This window comes from Pelophylax lessonae (assembly GCF_965119305.1).
Source record: "Pelophylax lessonae genome assembly, chromosome: 4".
Lineage (NCBI taxonomy): Eukaryota > Metazoa > Chordata > Amphibia > Anura > Ranidae > Pelophylax > Pelophylax lessonae.
In genome coordinates, this window is record NC_138771.1 from 200,195,447 (window position 1) to 200,212,538 (window position 17,092).

General features: G+C 48.3%; 1 protein-coding gene across 1 annotated transcript in view; it reads right to left on the bottom strand.

The window, feature by feature from the left end:
* The window catches only part of REDIC1 (regulator of DNA class I crossover intermediates 1), a gene marked incomplete at both ends in the record, with an annotated part of 108,956 nt that overhangs the window by 38,981 nt on the left and 52,883 nt on the right, over positions 1-17,092 (bottom strand). The window lies entirely within an intron of this gene.

Consider the following 17,092-nt stretch of genomic DNA (forward strand, 5'->3'; position numbering starts at 1 on the left):
CAAAAATGTGATTTTTCAAGTAAGCTTACATTGGATTTAATGTTAGTATTGCTATTACAATGCTCATATTATAAAATAAAATATATGCTGTGACTATAGAACCTTTTTTAAGAACATGAAAACTTGAAAGCGGGTCTTCACCTTAAAACTGTCATATTCGTCTGCCCCTTCCTCCATACCCCCTTCACAATTCACATCTCTTGCCTAGGTAAGAACGACATTTGTGTGTCTCTTGCCCCCCCCACTCCTGAATTCTTTGTGTGCAGATTTATGCATCAGGGCTGAAGTAGGGCTTCCAGCTGCAAATGAGCTCTGAAGCACGTCTGCATGCACGCAGGTTTCCCCAAACATCTGCACATGCATAGCTTTACCAAACCTATTCCTTTTTGTGCATATGCTAGAAATCCCCTGCATGTGCGCAGATGTGTCTGAAGGGCCCTGTCAGGACCTGAAGAGCTCATCGGCACATTTGCACACATGGTGGTGCCAGAGCAGAGCCGAGCCACTAAAAAGGGGACTGAAGTTCCTCTTTAAACTCTGTAAAGCATTTACTGAGAAAATCTACACGAAGGATGCATATGGACTTGTAAATGGGGTCAGATACACATGTATGATCCAACTCCTCTCAGGCATCAGCATTGCTTAGTGGGTGCACAAACAGGACTGAGTTTGTATTTTCTAACATTTTTATCTTATCACAGGAAGGAACAATAGCAACTAGGAAATGCTTTTTAACCTGATGGACCGTTCCCCCCCCCAGTACTGGTTATGTAGTGGTCGGGTTTTGGAACTACAATTGTGATGGTTTCTCAATTGAACTGAAAACAACCAGATCAAAAGATTCTTGCTTTATGACTATTGATAATTTCACCTTTGGAACACGTTACATATTCCACCGGTATTTAGGGTGGAACATGTAGCATGTTCCAGCTCCTGCCTCCTCACCTCCTGCTCCCCCCTCCCTGTGACTAGTCCCACCCCGTGTTCTTCCTTCTCTTGTGTTGATAGTTAAATTTCTTTTGTTCCAACAAATAGTTTATAAAAGAGCCAAAGAGAGCATTGGGTGTAGAAAGATCCACCTCATTACTCTGCTGACTCTTGGAATGAAAGAGCTCTCCACAGAGAACCTCCTGAGAGAGAACGATTGCATCACTTCCCTCAGTTGGAAGCACTGCCTTTATCACCTATCATCGAATGCTGATAAATTAATTATACAAGATGGCATATGGGTATTGCCAAAGCTAACACAGACTACACAATTCTTAACTTGTAATTTCACAGTGTTTGCATTGAAAAAATATAAAATGTACAGCTACATGAAATTTCCAATCTTGGAGTACAGTACATGGCACATAAATTACTTGCTAGTACATGGGTTATGTGCTGCTACTTTCAGAAGACTAGACACTGGCAAAAACTTTGCTGGGATTGCCCATCAGTGCACCTATAAAAACCCTGTTCAATCAGTGAGGTTCCAGCCTTTTAGCAAGCAGTAGGGAGATCACAGAGAAAAGAGAAGAGGGGCTTGTGTCCTGTACCCCAACATATGGATTTTACAGGAGCGGCCAAATTCCTATTATGTTATTCGTCCGGTACAGGACACAGAAAATGATTTTTAGACCATGGGATATCCCCAAGCAGCAAAAGGCCCAGAGGAAAAAAGAAGGGTGAATGGACCAGAACAAACAGTTGACAGTAGAAGCACCTTGCAGTCAAAGCACGGATCAGCTGAGGCTCAAACAACCACTTTTCAACAAACGGGAACAGAGAAGCAGCTGACAGTCCTGCAAATTGTGGGAAAAAAACAGAAGCTAGATGCTGTAAAAAGCCCAGGAACTGCAACTGTATTGGGAGAATGTGTGCAGTAGCGAGGGAGGCGTTCCATGAGGGATAAGCCCTAAGAAAAATGAAAGAGCGGCACCCAACCTAGAGGTTGGAATGTCCTTAATTGGTGGATATCACTGAATAAGAGATACTGGTACATCTCTGAGGAAAGTCTGTAGAGCAGTCATATAACTAAAGATGTTTCCAGAGATAGGCAGGAAAGTGCCAGGGCACCTACAGACTGCATATGGACAGGAAACCAAAAAATATAATGGCATGCAACCTTTACCAGTACTAAGCCAGCAAATGGAATGAACTGGTACAAAATTCCAGCTTTTTGAGAAGGCAAGAGCAGAATGGCTTCTCAGCTCATAAAACAAGTGGTTTCGTAATCTGCAACCCTGATACGGCAAGCAATGGCACAGAAAGTCACGGACAGAGTCTGAGAATTGTAAACCAGGGATGTCCTATGAAGTGAAGCTAACCTCCCCCCAAAGTGAGTAGGAGAGTGACCTTGTGTGGAGAAAATCAGCCAGACTGTCTCGAAAGAGCATAATCTAAAATAAATTCTCAAGGAGGGGTGAGTGGTGAGAGTATGTTGCTGAATATGCCAATGAGAGCATGTTCCTCAAAAATGTGGTGCTGACAGCAATGTGAAAAAGAAAGAGGTTAGGATTAGACCCCAATACCCAGGGCAGTACAAAGTCAAAGGAGGAGCCTGAGAGGATGCAGGATCAATCGAAAGGGGGGAACTGCGACCTTCAGAATTTGAGTAAAAATTAAATTAGGCTCAGGAGCCATATAAGAAAAGATCTCCAAGGTACCCTCAGAAAAGAATATTCAGAATGTGATTACTGGTCTGTTAATATAACACCACCGAGCATGGTGACTTCAACAATGTAAGGACTTTATTGATGTATGAATATGGAGTATAACTAATCATTCTGCCATTGCTATTAAAGTTAGAGAATATCCTATATGAGAGATATAGTGGCATGTCTACAGGAGACCAGGCAGAAGCCTAGCTACTATGGATGGCATAGTGGCAGAACTACAGGAGACCAAGCAGGAGACTAGCTACCACAGTAAATTGGATGTTTTAAGGGTATGATGAAACACGCATCCCTAAACAAGGACTAAGCTATAAAAACCTGTTATGCCCAGAAAATAAGGATATTCTGGAGATTTGACGAATTACATTCTCCATGGAATCTACACAGAATAGTAGGGCTGAGAACAAAAGCAGAATCTTTTAGAAAAGAATAGGAGTATCTATATCAAGACACAATTCACTATTAAGTTCTCCAGTACAGTTTGCTGTTGTCTGGGCAACTGATAAGGTGGCAACAGCTGACTGCAGAGCTGGATCTTCCAGAGCGAAGGAGGACTACAACAACTGAATCCTTAAAGTGGTTATAAACAGGAGGTAAAGGGCCATTCTATGCAATAATTTTGCACAGAGCAGGTAAATAAGATCTTTTTTTTATTTTAATAAAAAATAAATTTGATTTACAATTACTTTGATGGAGGGCATATCCTCAATAGCAACATTAGATTGATCACTTATTGCAATAATGCTTGGGTCCACAGTGGGAACAGTCCATTCTTCTATAGGGTACAAGGCAACAAAAATTCAACAAGAGGTAAAAAAAACCTCTAGGAATTTGGACAGTCATCATACATAAGCTCAATCGGCTTTATCAAGAAAAGAGAAAGGTTTTCTAGAAATTGCCTTCTTCATGCATATATTTTTTTTTTCCATGGTGGTGCAAAAACCTAAAAAACATGCATGTGAAACACACACACACAAAAAAGTGCACTTAAGGGTGTGCTTTTTTCACCCCCCCCCCTCCCCGAAGGGGTAGGCACTCTCCCTGATCCCCCAGGGAGCAAGGCTCCCGACACGGACATAGGGTTCCAATGCTCTGTCTAACCAGAAGATCTGGCAGACCCTGTTCTTCCAGGTCAGCTAAAGCCGCCCATCGCATTCTAGGTCCAGACACTATAGGGCGAACACTCACAGGGGGCACAGACACCATAGACTTTCTGCCTTCCCAGCCCATGGCCAGGCAAGGTAGATCCACTCAAATCAGGAGGAACTAGGCTCTTCCAGTTTTCCTGGGGGAATTACTCTCGAGCCACGACAGCCTGTGGGCGCCTGGGTTTCTGTTCCAGGCAGTATTAGCCTTCCAAGCCCCCATCACTCCAGCAGGAGTAGATAGCCAGCCACTCCAGCTCCCGATCAAAATGACAGCACAGCACCCCTTCTGAACACTGATAAGAACAGATACTACACTTGGGTGCTTTGAGTCTTGAAGAGGTAGAAGCTCCAGAAAAGGACATATTAGGAAGCTTGTCCCGTGGAAGAAGAATCGTCCTTCCTGTGAAATCTTGAATTTGTCAAGTGCTTCACCAAAAAGACACCCACCATCAAAAGTTACGTTAGGTTTTTTTTTTTTTTTTTTTACAGGCAGCTTAAGCTGTACAGGTGAGATTCTGTGCATATGAATGGAGATTATGGAAATTTGTTTCACCACGTTTTAGGGCATCCACAAAAAAAAAGCAAGACAGAAGGTAATTTCTTTGTAACGGAGCTCCACGGTGCAGTGCTTAGTGAACATAAAGGTAAACCAGGAAATCACAGCACACAAAAAAGTGCATAGAGGGTACAAACCTCCTGTGATGTAAGGCTCCAAACAGAGCAAGGCATACTATGGTATGCCTAGGCTGAAGCAAGGTGGTCTCCCCTTCTTAGAGACCTACAGAAGCAGGTCCTCCTAGTACTTGGTGAGGGTTCTCCCAAAGAGAGACCCCTGGTTAAGAAGATAAAAAAGAACAAAAGCCTACAGATCGTCTCCCCAAAGTCAGGACACACCCTGGTAGACCTGTACCCTCCATCTATGTGCAGAAAAAAAACACAAACACATGCCGTGCCCTTAATAAACAAGTGAAAAATAAATGTGCCAGCTGCACTGTACTTATGGTCAGTACAAAAATTTCCCCTGGGTTAGTTACAAGGCCTAATAAAGTGATATGACAAGAAAAGCTTAAAGTGATCCTAGTGCCAGTGAAAAACTCAATGGTGTACCATTGCCCAAAGTGTCTTTTTTCTGGCACTCCTTGGATGCCACTCTCAGGGGGCACATCACTATTAGCTTATTGTGCCTCCCAGCCCCTGGCCAGACAAATACAGCCCCATTAATATCAGAAAGGCATTAGAACTTTGGGAGAATCCTGCCTTCAGCTGAGGACAAGATTGGTAAACCAGGCCAGACTCAACTCAGAGAGGAAAAAGGATCCCTCCCACTGTACCCACCTCATTACATCAGAAAAATACTAACTGCCCCCAATTAGGAAGGGGAACCAGCTTTAGTCCCCCAAAAACTGATAAGAACAGATACTACACTTGATCTTAGCCAAAAGTCCAAAGCAAAAGGTAATTCTAAAGACAGTGTAAAAAAAAAAAAAAATCACTGGATTTACCCAGTTGTCATAAGTTGCCCATTCTATTTATTTTGTTTTCAAATTTTGCAATTCTCTTTGTACACAAAAGTGGCAACACAAGATAGAGAAGGATCACGTGCGACAATACCAAGGCTTGTGCATACAGCAGAGGTGAGCATGTCCACCATGGCAAGCATCTTGCCTGATGCTGGCGCTTCAGGCATAAAGGAGGTTAGGGGACAGCAATCTTTTGCAGCCTCTTCTAACAATGCCTCTGGATCCTGTTCATTCCCTTCTATGTCCACCTCATCATAGCTGGCCATATCTGGGTTCGATTTGGACAGAGATGGTGGAGCTGAAAGTGGGCCGTAGCAATTTTGGGCATTGGACAGTAATGGCTATATTAAAGCCGTTTTTTGTCTAGAGAAATTGTGACATGGTTGCCGAAAAATCTGCTCAGGTAGGCCACTTGTTGCTTGGCTTAGATAGAACTAGAAATGGATGCAGAGACCAGTTTTAAAATTGGGACCTGCTCCAACACAAGGGAAACATTATCAGTCTGAGGTTGAGTGTTGTGCAACCTTTCAGCAGACTGAATAATTGTCAGAATTGTTGCTGTGGTTACCTTTCATCTGTTTTCCGCCATAGCTGCGGGTCAGGGTTATCCCCTCTGGGGTACACATTAGGTAGGATGTGGAATATAGGGTAAGGAGAAGACAGCCAACCAAGTGTAGACTGCCCAGTAGAAAAGGGTAGGAGGAAGTGCCTAAGTACCATATAAAGTGCTCTAGGCAAAATTGGAGGTAAAGTGTGCAACCTGTGGTGTGATGTAACACCTGATCACCCACCTTAAAAGTGACTGAATTTTAGCACCAAGTTTGAAAAGTTTGCAGTGTAAAATTAATACATTCCTAACAAGCCTCATTTTTAACTAGTCTGAGATTGAGGTTAACCCTCTTATACCCGTTTATGACTCTTGTCCCTATATAGGATCCAGGCTTAGCCTGCGACAGTGGGTATTCCCTTAAAGGGGTCTTCAGTGTCAGGGTTTTATAGGTATGGACCATGGCCCTGGTTCTGTAAAGCACTCTGTAGCTGGTTACACATGTTACACCAGAGCCAACCTGAGCACCTGTGGAGGATCCAGCCGCCGAAGCAAACATTACAAGCGGTCATAAACCTGAAATTAGAACGTGGAAAGTCCTTCCTATTTTGGACCCTAGTCGCCCTACCTCTTGTGGAATTTGTGTGAAACATGTCTACCATATCCATCCTGCTGTACCTTGTACCTTTGCAAGTACAATAAAGATCTTCTTCACTGAAACTTCTGGTGGTCTGCGTCACTGACGTTTGTTAACGGAAGCCCAGGAGACACTAAGCGCCCTAGTACAGTTCTCCTTGACAGGGAAAGGAGGAACCTGACCCCTGATGCAATAGGCCTAAACCACCGTCTGTCTGATTCATCTGGAAATGGTCGCGGAAGAAGAGGACAACCTTTTGTGAGGTCTGCCCGTGAGCACAAAGAGTCTAACTTCTTAAAAGACTCCATAGCTGCCAGGTACACCCCAATAGCCCGGAACACATCCAAGGCATGGAAGGGCAATTTATTTCAGATGTTTTGCCTGGGACAAAAGGGAAGGCAACACAATGTCCTCATTCAAATGACAGTCAGAGATCACCTTAGGAAGAAATGACGGACGGGGGGGGGTAGTACCACCTTATCCTTGTGAATCACAAATAAGGTGAACAACAGGATAACGCCGCCAGTTCTGACACCTGTGTGCAGAGGTGATAGCCACCAAAAAAGGCCACCTTCTGAGGCAGTGCAAGCAGGAAAACCTCCTGAATATTTTCAAAGGAAGGCTTCTGTAGAGTTGAAAGCACAAAAATAAGATCCGAGGGCGGCAATGGAGCCCGCACTGAAGGAACCAAATGTAGGACACCCTGAAGAAAGGTACGCACCAGGGAGCGTGAGGCCAAAGGTTCTTGAAAAAAAAAAAGACTGCCAAAGCCAATTGATGGTACTCAAGGCCAATTTTTGTGCAACCCCCCGTGGAAGGAAGGTTAAGATCCTATCCACTGAGAAGGAGCGAGGATGAACCGCAAGAGACTCCCACCACGCAATGTACGTCTTCCACGTATGATGGTAGATCTTCTGAGAAGTAGATTTCCTAGCTTTCAACAGTGTAGGAATCACCGACTCAGACAAACCTCCATCCTTCAGCACCTGGCATTCAACAGCCAAGCCGTCAAAGCCAGTGTCTGTAAAGCAGGATGGAAGATCGATCCTTGGGACAGCAGATCCACCCTGAGAGGAAGTCCCCAAGGAGCATCGGCAACCAGCCGTACCCAGTCAGCGTAGCAAGACCGGTCAGTCTGGACGGAATCCCTTCTGCTTTGATATTGCACAGGAGTCATGGCAGAAATTTGAGAGGGCTGGAATGAATCGTTCAGCTCATCTTAGAATGCCGGCTACTTACAGAGCCACCAGGACACAGCTTGTGCCCCCTTGGTGATTGACCTAGACCACGGCCGTGGCATTGTCCAAATTAATTCGCACCGGACACCCCTGAAGACAAATTGTCCAATGAGCCAGACAAAGGGTGATCACTCAGATTTCCGGAACATTAATCGGCGGTCTGTCCAGACCCCGTCAGGGATACCACATGCAGGCATTCAGCAAGGGTGATCAGATCAGTTGGCTGCACTAAGGAATCAGGACCCAGACGGATAAGATGTAAATACGTTTATTACGCTAAATGACACACTCCAATACAAACACCAGTAGACCATAAACAAGTAAACAAAATATAAACGTAACAGTGCTAAACCCCAATTGTAACCTAACTATATACAAAAGGATAGAGCAAACAATACAGGACAGGGACAGGAGATAAGGAAAGCAGGAAGCAGGGTACAGGGAACAGGACTCAGGATACAGGTTTCAGGCTCAGGCTCAGACAGGGACACGGCTAGCAGAGAAAATAAATACTGAAGCACTGAACCTCAGTGAAGGGCAGGCTTATATTCCCTCAGCAGTCCTCAGGTGCAGCCTAATGAAAAGTACAGTCCAGATGCCGGGAGACACCTGCTGGTGGGCCCTGGAACTACCTCCTTCAAATCCAGGAACAGCAGTGCTGCCAGCAGTTGACTCACGTAATGACACTAATCCTGACAGTCCCCCCCCCCCCCTTGAGGAACAGCCTCTGGATGCTTCATTGTGCTTCTACCCCGCAAGTCCAGAAAGTTTCCCCTCCATGTCTGTGGACTTCATTGCACTCTCCAGGCCAAAGTCTTATAACTTGCTGGAAGGCGTGCCACCAGAGTCCAGTAATTGATGATGAGCCCCACCACCAGTGTCTGGAAGCCGTCTAGGTACCCCACAGGTCGAATTCCTCAAGAGGCATAACATTAGGAATATACATGCCCTCAATGCAGCACATGTCCCAACACTGGGAACAAAGACTAGCTGGGCATCAGGCAGGGAAGCACCTTCAGGAAGCTGGACATCTGGCAGGGGAATGCCAGCGGCATGCTGGGGCTCAGGTGGAGGATCGTCAGGCTGGACAGGGGGCCGAATGCCATCAGGCGGGGCAGCAGGCAGTGGCACATCAGGCTGGGCAGCAGGCAGTGGCACATCAGGCTGGGCAGCAGGCAGTGGCACATCAGGCTGGGCAGCAGGCAGTGGCACATCAGGCTGGGCAGCAGGCAGTGGCACATCAGGCTGGGCAGCAGGCAGTGGCACATTTGGCTGGGCAGCAGGCAGTGTTACACTAGGCTGGGCAGCAGGCAGTGTTACACTAGGCTGGGCAGCAGGCAGTGTTACACTAGGCTGGGCAGCAGGCAGTGTCACACTAGGCTGGGCAGCAGGCAATGCCACACCAGGCTGGGCAGCAGGCAATGCCACACCAGGCTGGGCAGCAGGCAGGGGCACACCAGGCTGGGCAGCAGGCAGAGGCACACCAGGCTGGGCAGCAGGCAGAGGCACACCAGGCTGGGCAGCAGGCAGGGGCACATCAAGTTTGGCAGCCGGAAGAGGCAAATCAAGCTGGGCAACGGGAAGAGGCACATCAAGCTGGGCAGCAGGCTCTGGATCAGCAGGCTGGGCAGCAGGCACTGGATCAGCAGGCACTAGATCAGCAGGCTGGGTAGCAGGCACTGAATTAGCAGCCTGGGTAGCAGGCACTGGATCAGCAGGCTGGGTAGCAGCACCGGATCAGCAGGCACCTGGATCAGCAGGCTGGGCAGCAGGCACCGGATCAGCAGGGTGGGCAGCAGGAACTGGATTAGCAGCCTGGGTAGCAGGCACTGGATCAGCAGGCTGGGTAGCAGGCACCTGGATCAGTAGGCTGGGTAGCAGGCACCTGGATCAGCAGGCTGGGTAGCAGGCACCTGGATCAGCAGGCACCGGATCAGCAGGTTGGGTAGCAGGCACCTGGAAAAAGCAGGCACCAGATCAGCAGGCACTGGATCATCATGCTGGGAAGTAGGCACTGGATCAGCAGGCTGGGTAGCAGGCACCGGATCAGTAGGCCTCAGATAAGTAGGCTGGGTAACAGGCACCGGCTCAGCAGGCACTGGATCAGCAGGCTGGGCAGCAGATATAATTGTATGTGTTGGGAAGAATCTCCTTTTCTTTCTAGGTTTAGATACAGGAACCTTGCGAGTGATTGCAGGGCTATGAATAGATTGTGAAGTAAATGAAAGCGCAATGGCAGTACTGTGAGATGGTTAAAAAAGGAAAGTCAGTTGCAGAAGAGAATTTCTCAGAGGTTGCTAGGGGCAACAGAGTAGTAGAGGGGGTTTTAACTGGATTAAATGCAGGAAAATTGCAGCTAGTGGAGCCAGGATATGGACATGCAGTTGGAAGCAAACCATACTGAAATGCAGCTGTGGTTGCTATGGGTAATGGAGACGGGAAACTGAGTAAACTGGTGTCTAGAAGCAGAAGTGGATTGGTACAAAGTTAGCTGATGCTGAATCGGAAAGATCTGACCAGGTTTGGAGTAAGGGCTGAACAAAATTCAATTTACAATCCCCTTGCCTGATTAGAGAGTGTACAGCATTCATACAATCCAGCAGGGCCTCTGGAGAATATACTGAATAATGTTAAATAAAATAGGGTTCATCATCTTCCAAGAGCCACACAAGAGATACCACCTGAGACACACTAAAAGGAGGAGAATAATCATCACCACCCTTAGGGATACTAGATAAAGCCAACTCTGCACAGAGTGGAATGAGTGGCTGAATCTCTCTGAACCAAACTCTGCCTTAGTCAACCAGCGAGTGAGCCAGACGGATGCATTCAAACAATTGCTCTCTAGTGTATGCTCTCAAAATTTGGCGGCAATATTCCCTGTCTTCTGTTACGAGCAGGGAAAAATAAAAGATCTCCTCTGACTGCATCTTGCAGCAACCAGAAAATTCCTAATTCCTAGGTGCAACAGTTCTGATTGTTAGTGGCTTCAGTACTCGGTCAGGGATACCACATGCAGACATCCAGCAGGGTTGATCAGATCAGTTGGCTGCACTAAGGAATCAGGACCCAGACAGATAAGATGTAAATACATTTCTTTAAGCTCAATGACACTCCATTACCAACACCAGTAGACCATAAACAAGTGAACAAAATATAAATCTAAGTGCAAAACCCCAATTGTAACCTAACTATATACAAAAGGATGGAGCAAACAATAGCAAGACAGGACAGGGACAGGAGACAAGGAAAGCAGGGAGTCAGGTACAGGAAGCAGGACTCCGGATCGGCCTCAGACAGGGACACGGCTAGCAGAGCAAATGCTGAAGCACTCAACCTCAGTGAAGGGTGGGCTTATATTCCCTCAGCAGTCCTCCTCAGGTGCAGCCTAATTAAAAGTACAGTCCAGCTGCTGGGAGACACCTGCTGGTGGGCCCTAGAACTGCCCCCTTCAGTTCCAGGAACAGCAGTGCCACCAGCAGGTGACCCACGTAATGACACTGATCCTGACACCCCCTGAGCACATCTGTGCTGAGGACGCCTACCCACCCGGACAGGCTGACATCCGTGGTGACAACCGTCCAGTACAGGTGGGAGAAAGGATTTTCGCTGATGAAGTGCCAGAGAACTAAGTGTAAGATTCTGGTACCTTCGGTACCCTTCCAGCCCATTTCTTCCGCATATAGCTGCTGTCCCTTTAACTCTCATGACATCAGTGGTGGCCAGTGCATAGAGGGCGCAAGGGCGCCGCCCCCCTACCCCTAAAAAAAAGAAAAAAAAATGACAGCGAACAAATAAAGTTTTTAAAAAAAAAAATTTGGTTCGCCGGCCTTTGTAATTGAAGTGGTGGCTAGGGGGGGGGGGGGTGGGGTTACGTCCCAGAAGAGGCGCCGATCGGCAGCCTTCTGGGGGCGTAACCCGATCGCAAGTCCTTGCGATTGGACACCCCCACTTTCGGATATCCTGGCTGTGATTGGTCCAGTCTCCAGCCTGGACCAATCATCCAGGACATCCGATCCCTGACGTCACAATGGGGGCGGTGCCGGTGCGTGAGTCAGTCACTCACCGTCACTCGGAGGACGAGGGAGAAGCCGCTCTCCTTCCCGCCGCAGAGAGGACGGACTGGATCGAGGAGGGAAGAACCCGCCGCCGCCAGGTAAGTGCATTAAATTGAAGGTAGCAGGCACGCTGCACTCTGCATTGATTGGGGGACAATGCTGTGGGCACTCTGCATTTATTGGGGTACATTGCTGTGGGCACTCTGCATTGATTGGGGGACAATGCTGTGGGCACTCTGCATTGATTGGGGGACAATGCTGTGGGCACTCTGCAATCATTGGGGTACAATGCTGTGGGCACTCTGCAATCATTGGGGGACAATGCTGTGGGCACTCTGCAATCATTGGGGGACAATGCTGTGGGCACTCTGCAATCATTGGGGGACAATGCTGTGGGCACTCTGCATTTATTGGGGGACAATGCTGTGGGCACTCTGCATTTATTGGGGGACAATGCTGTGGGCACTCTGCAACCATTGGGGTACAATTCTGTGGCGCTCTGCATTTATTGGGGTACAATGCTGAGGCGCTCTGCATTTATTGGGGTACAATGCTGTGGCGCTCTGCATTTATTGGGGTACAATGCTGTGGGCACTCTGCATTTATTGGGGTACAATGCTGTGGGCACTCTGCATTTATTGGGGTACAATGCTGTGGGCACTCTGCATTTATTGGGGTACAATGCTGTGGCACTCTGCAATCATTAGGGTACAATGCTGTGGCGCTCTGCAATCATTGGGGTACAATGCTGTGGCGCTCTGCAATCATTGGGGTACAATGCTGAGGCGCTCTGCATTTATTGGGGTACAATGCTGTGGCGCTCTGCATTTATTGGGGTACAATGCTGTGGCGCTCTGCATTTATTGGGGTACAATGCTGTGGGCACTCTGCATTTATTGGGGTACAATGCTGTGGGCACTCTGCATTTATTGGGGTACAATGCTGTGGGCACTCTGCATTTATTGGGGTACAATGCTGTGGGCACTCTGCATTTATTGGGGTACAATGCTGTGGGCACTCTGCATTTATTGGGATACAATGCTGTGGGCACTCTGCAATCATTGGGGTACAATGCTGTGGGCACTCTGCAATCATTGGGGTACAATGCTGTGGGCACTCTGCAATCATTGGGGTACAATGCTGTGGGCACTCTGCAATCATTGGGGTACAATGCTGTGGGCACTCTGCAATCTTTGGGGTACAATGCTGTGGGCACTCTGCATTTATTGGGGTACAATGCTGTGGGCACTCTGCAATCATTGGGGTACAATGCTGTGGCACTCTGCAATCATTGGGGGACAATGCTGTGGGCACTCTGCAATCATTGGGGGACAATGCTGTGGGCACTCTGCAATCATTGGGGGACAATGCTGTGGGCACTCTGCAATCATTGGGGACAATGCTGTGGCGCTCTGCAGTGATTGGGGACAATGCTGTGGCGCTCTGAATTGAAAGGGGCATGCACGCTGAACTCTGCATTGTGGGGGCACAGAACAGTGTTTACTGCATTGAAGGGGGCACAGCACAGTGTTTATTGCATTGAAGGGGGCACAGCACAGTGTTCATTGCATTGAAGGGGGCACAACACAGTGTTCATTGCATTGAAGGGGGCACAGCACAGTGTTCATTGCATTGAAGGGGGCACAGCTTCAAAGTCACGCAATTTTTTACTGCGTTTTTTGGCGCAAAGCAATACCTATTACATTTTTCTTTTTGCGCCCCCCCAAAAATTTTGAGCACCAGCCGCCACTGCATGACGTCATCACTAGGCGCCGCTCTGAGCGGCTATTTCAATCGCCGGCTTTCACTCACAAGGTGTTCGTGCAAACCGCTTGTTACACAGCCTTGTCTGACGCTGCCGAAGCCTCCAGCTATTTCCTGTATCTCGCTACTGATCCTGTATCTCGCTACCTGATCCTTATCTCATTACCGGACCCCTCATCTCTCTAAACCAACTAGTGATAAGTACCCCACAGGGGATTCCTTCCTATCAACTTACACTATGTACTCTTGCATACTAAAGACTGTTGCTATCTATGCATTACTATTTCTATCATCTGCACTGTTACATAGATTGCTAGCTCTTGAGTCTACTACCATCTATATCCTTGCACTGAGTTAGCAATTCCTGTACACTTCATCTGCTGTCCCCTACCACCTGTTATTGTACATGATTGCTAACCTATCTTCATACTATCTATTACCATCTGCTAACACTCCTGAACATTACTATTGAGTGCCTATCATTGCTATCACTACTCACGCCTGTCCTTTCAGGACATCACCTCTATACTATCGTATACAACCCATCACTCCAGGAACATCTTATCTGAGCGTCTGTATATTTGCATGGTGAGGCAGGCTGGGCCACAATGATGAGTCTGGAGAGTTGGATATGGTAATTCAACACATCTCTACATGACTACTGAGTGGAAATTCTGCAGCTGCAAATCCAGTTCACTAAACAAACGCTGGAGCGTTACACTAAGCCACCTCTAGAGACTGTGGATCCTTGTCCCATTTAACCAGAATCTTTTTAGCAGAGATCTTGTGTGGAACTGTGCAAATAGACCGCCTCGAAAGTGGACACCATCAGGCCCAGCATCCGCTTGTAAGTCCTGAGGGATGACCGTCTGCTGAACAACAGAAGCTGAATTGCCTCCTGCAATGTCTGGAGTTTCCAGAGGAAGAAACACACTGGCTGAGGTGCAGTGCAGAGTCAGACCCAGATAATCCAGTTTTGGTGGACAGAACCAAAACTGACTCATGGAGGTTCAGAATCCAACCAAACTCCCTCAGATCGCAGAGCAATCTTCAGTTGTCCATCAGAGCAGTCGGAGACTCCGCTCGCATAAGATCGTCCTGGTACCCCAGTATTGCGATCCCTCACTGACTTAAACAATGCCAACACCGGGGGCCAAACCTTTTGTGAAGGCCCGAGGAGCGGAGGCGAGACCAAAAAGGTACACGCCACAAAGAGATAATGCTCCTCGCCCACGGCAAAACAGAGGAAGTTTTGGTGACCTGCACATATTAGAATGTGCAGGTAGGCGTCCTTGATGTCGATAGAACTGAGGAGAAATCCCCCTGATGTAGGGATGCCATTACCGTGTGAAATTCTGTACTCGCACAAGCAGTTTAGCGCCTTGAGGTCCAGAATTTAAACGTACCTTGCCTTCATTCCTAGGAACTGTAAAGAGGTTTGAGTAAAAACCCCTGAAAACATTCTGAATTCAGAAATGGAACAATCACCCCTTGAAGGAACAAGTCTTGCACTTCCCCAAAGAGACCCGTAAGTGATCTGAGGACAGGTGCAGGTTGGAAGGGAAGAACCTTTCTAGAGGATAAGACTGAACTTGATCTCGTAGCCTGACCGAATAACTTTGTGGACCCACGTGTCCTATAACAGGGAGGTCCATGGATCCGTAAACCAGCAAAGATGTCCCCCCACCCCAGATACGGGTGAGGGCGCCCCTTCATGCAAAGGCAGCCTTGTACGCGGGTCTGGAAGAGCCCGCTCATGGCTTGCCAGACCAGGTCCTCTTGGAACCTTCGGTGGAGGCCCTGACTTTGGATCCCTTGTCTTGAGATCCTGAGGGACATAAAAAAAAAAACTATGAGCTGAGGAGAATGGCCCACATCTACGATGGGGCTCCTTGCCCTTGGTAGCCTGTGGAAGAAATGTACTCTTCCCCCCTGTGAGACTTAATGATGTCATCCAAGGAATCTCCAAACAGGCAATCCCCTAAAAGGGAAGATCAGATAAGGTCTTCTTAGTAGTCTGGTCAGCAGACCAGTATTTAAGCCAGATAAGCAGAAGGACCACTGCTGAGACAGACAGCCTAGAAATCAAAAGAGCCGCATCCAAAGAGGCATCACAGAAAATGTAGCCCTTGGACCAACTGATCTGCCAGCTCCACAAGACAGGGGGCAGCTGTTCCCCCACCAGGTCCTGACGTAAAAGTTTAGCCCACTTGGTCAGAGCTTGCCACACCAGGGCAATAGTAAATACCAGCCTAAGTGCCAAACCAGCCCCAGCGAACATATGGTGGGCCAGAGCCTCCGCCCTCCTATCAGCTGGATATTTAAAGGCCGGGGACTCCTCAACCAGAATGAAGGTAGCTTTATTAACCCTGGAAACCGACACGTCCACTACAGGTGGGACCGTCCACCTTTAACGCAGATAATCCTTATAAAGGACACCACAAGCAAAAAGCGCCCAGCAACCACTGCGTTTCGGACAACCCCACTGTTTTGTGACAATGTTATCAAAGTAAGCAGAAAAAGGAACATCCTCACTGCTTTGGAGGGCCTGTGGGTGCCAAAAGGGACCGACGCCTCCGACTCTGCATCAGCCACAACCTCCATTTTTAAAGTGTCATGCACTGACACAAAAACAGTGCATTCAACAGCAACTTGTCATGCATGGCTAGAGGAGCAGAGGAATCATCCTCCCTATCTGAGCACTCAGGGTGCGTGGACACAGACTCAGTAGGGTTGCTATATGCTAAGCTCACCCGGAAAACATAACATCCAAGGGAGGCAGACAACTGAGATCCTGCAAAGGGGACGCTGACCAAGGGCCCACGAATAGACTACCTACTGGACCCCGCAAAAAAACAAGGGGGGGGGGTCAACCTCCGAGCCCTCCATAGAGGGCATAATAGGAAAATAAAAGGGGGCTGCCCACCGTAACCCAGATGCGCAGGCAGGGTACCCTGATGGACCCACAGCACTAAAATGGGCAGGTGCCCCACACAATAATGATGGCAAGGCTGTAAAAAAATGAAGCGCCCCCACAGCGCCACCCCTTCCAAGGGAGGCGCAAGGCTGACCACATGGCCTAGCAGGCTGCAAGCCACGGCCCAAATTTTTGTGGAGGCCCAGCCGCAAGTGCATGGATCCCAGCCCGGCAGATGCCCAAAGGAAGAGTGGGGGCTTCAGCAAAACGCACTGGGGCCACCCCCAACGGAGGCACCCGACTTAGCCTAGTAGGCTGCAGGCCACGACCTAAATTCTTGTCACTTGGAAGCCAGCCCTAGCGGAGCAGACCACTCAGGGGCAGCGGAGGGGAGGACAAATGCCCAAACGAGGGGCAGTGGCTTCAGCCAACTTCACAGGGGCTGCCTTACGTCGTTTCTGACTAGTAGGCTGCAAAGCCGCGGCCTAAATTTTTGGCCAGATCGAGCCGCGTGAGGAGCGTACCCGCAGATGCTAAACTATCCCCTCCCCCAGCCCAACAACCACCGCAGGGAGTCCAGAGGACATTCCTAGGGGGCAGGGAACC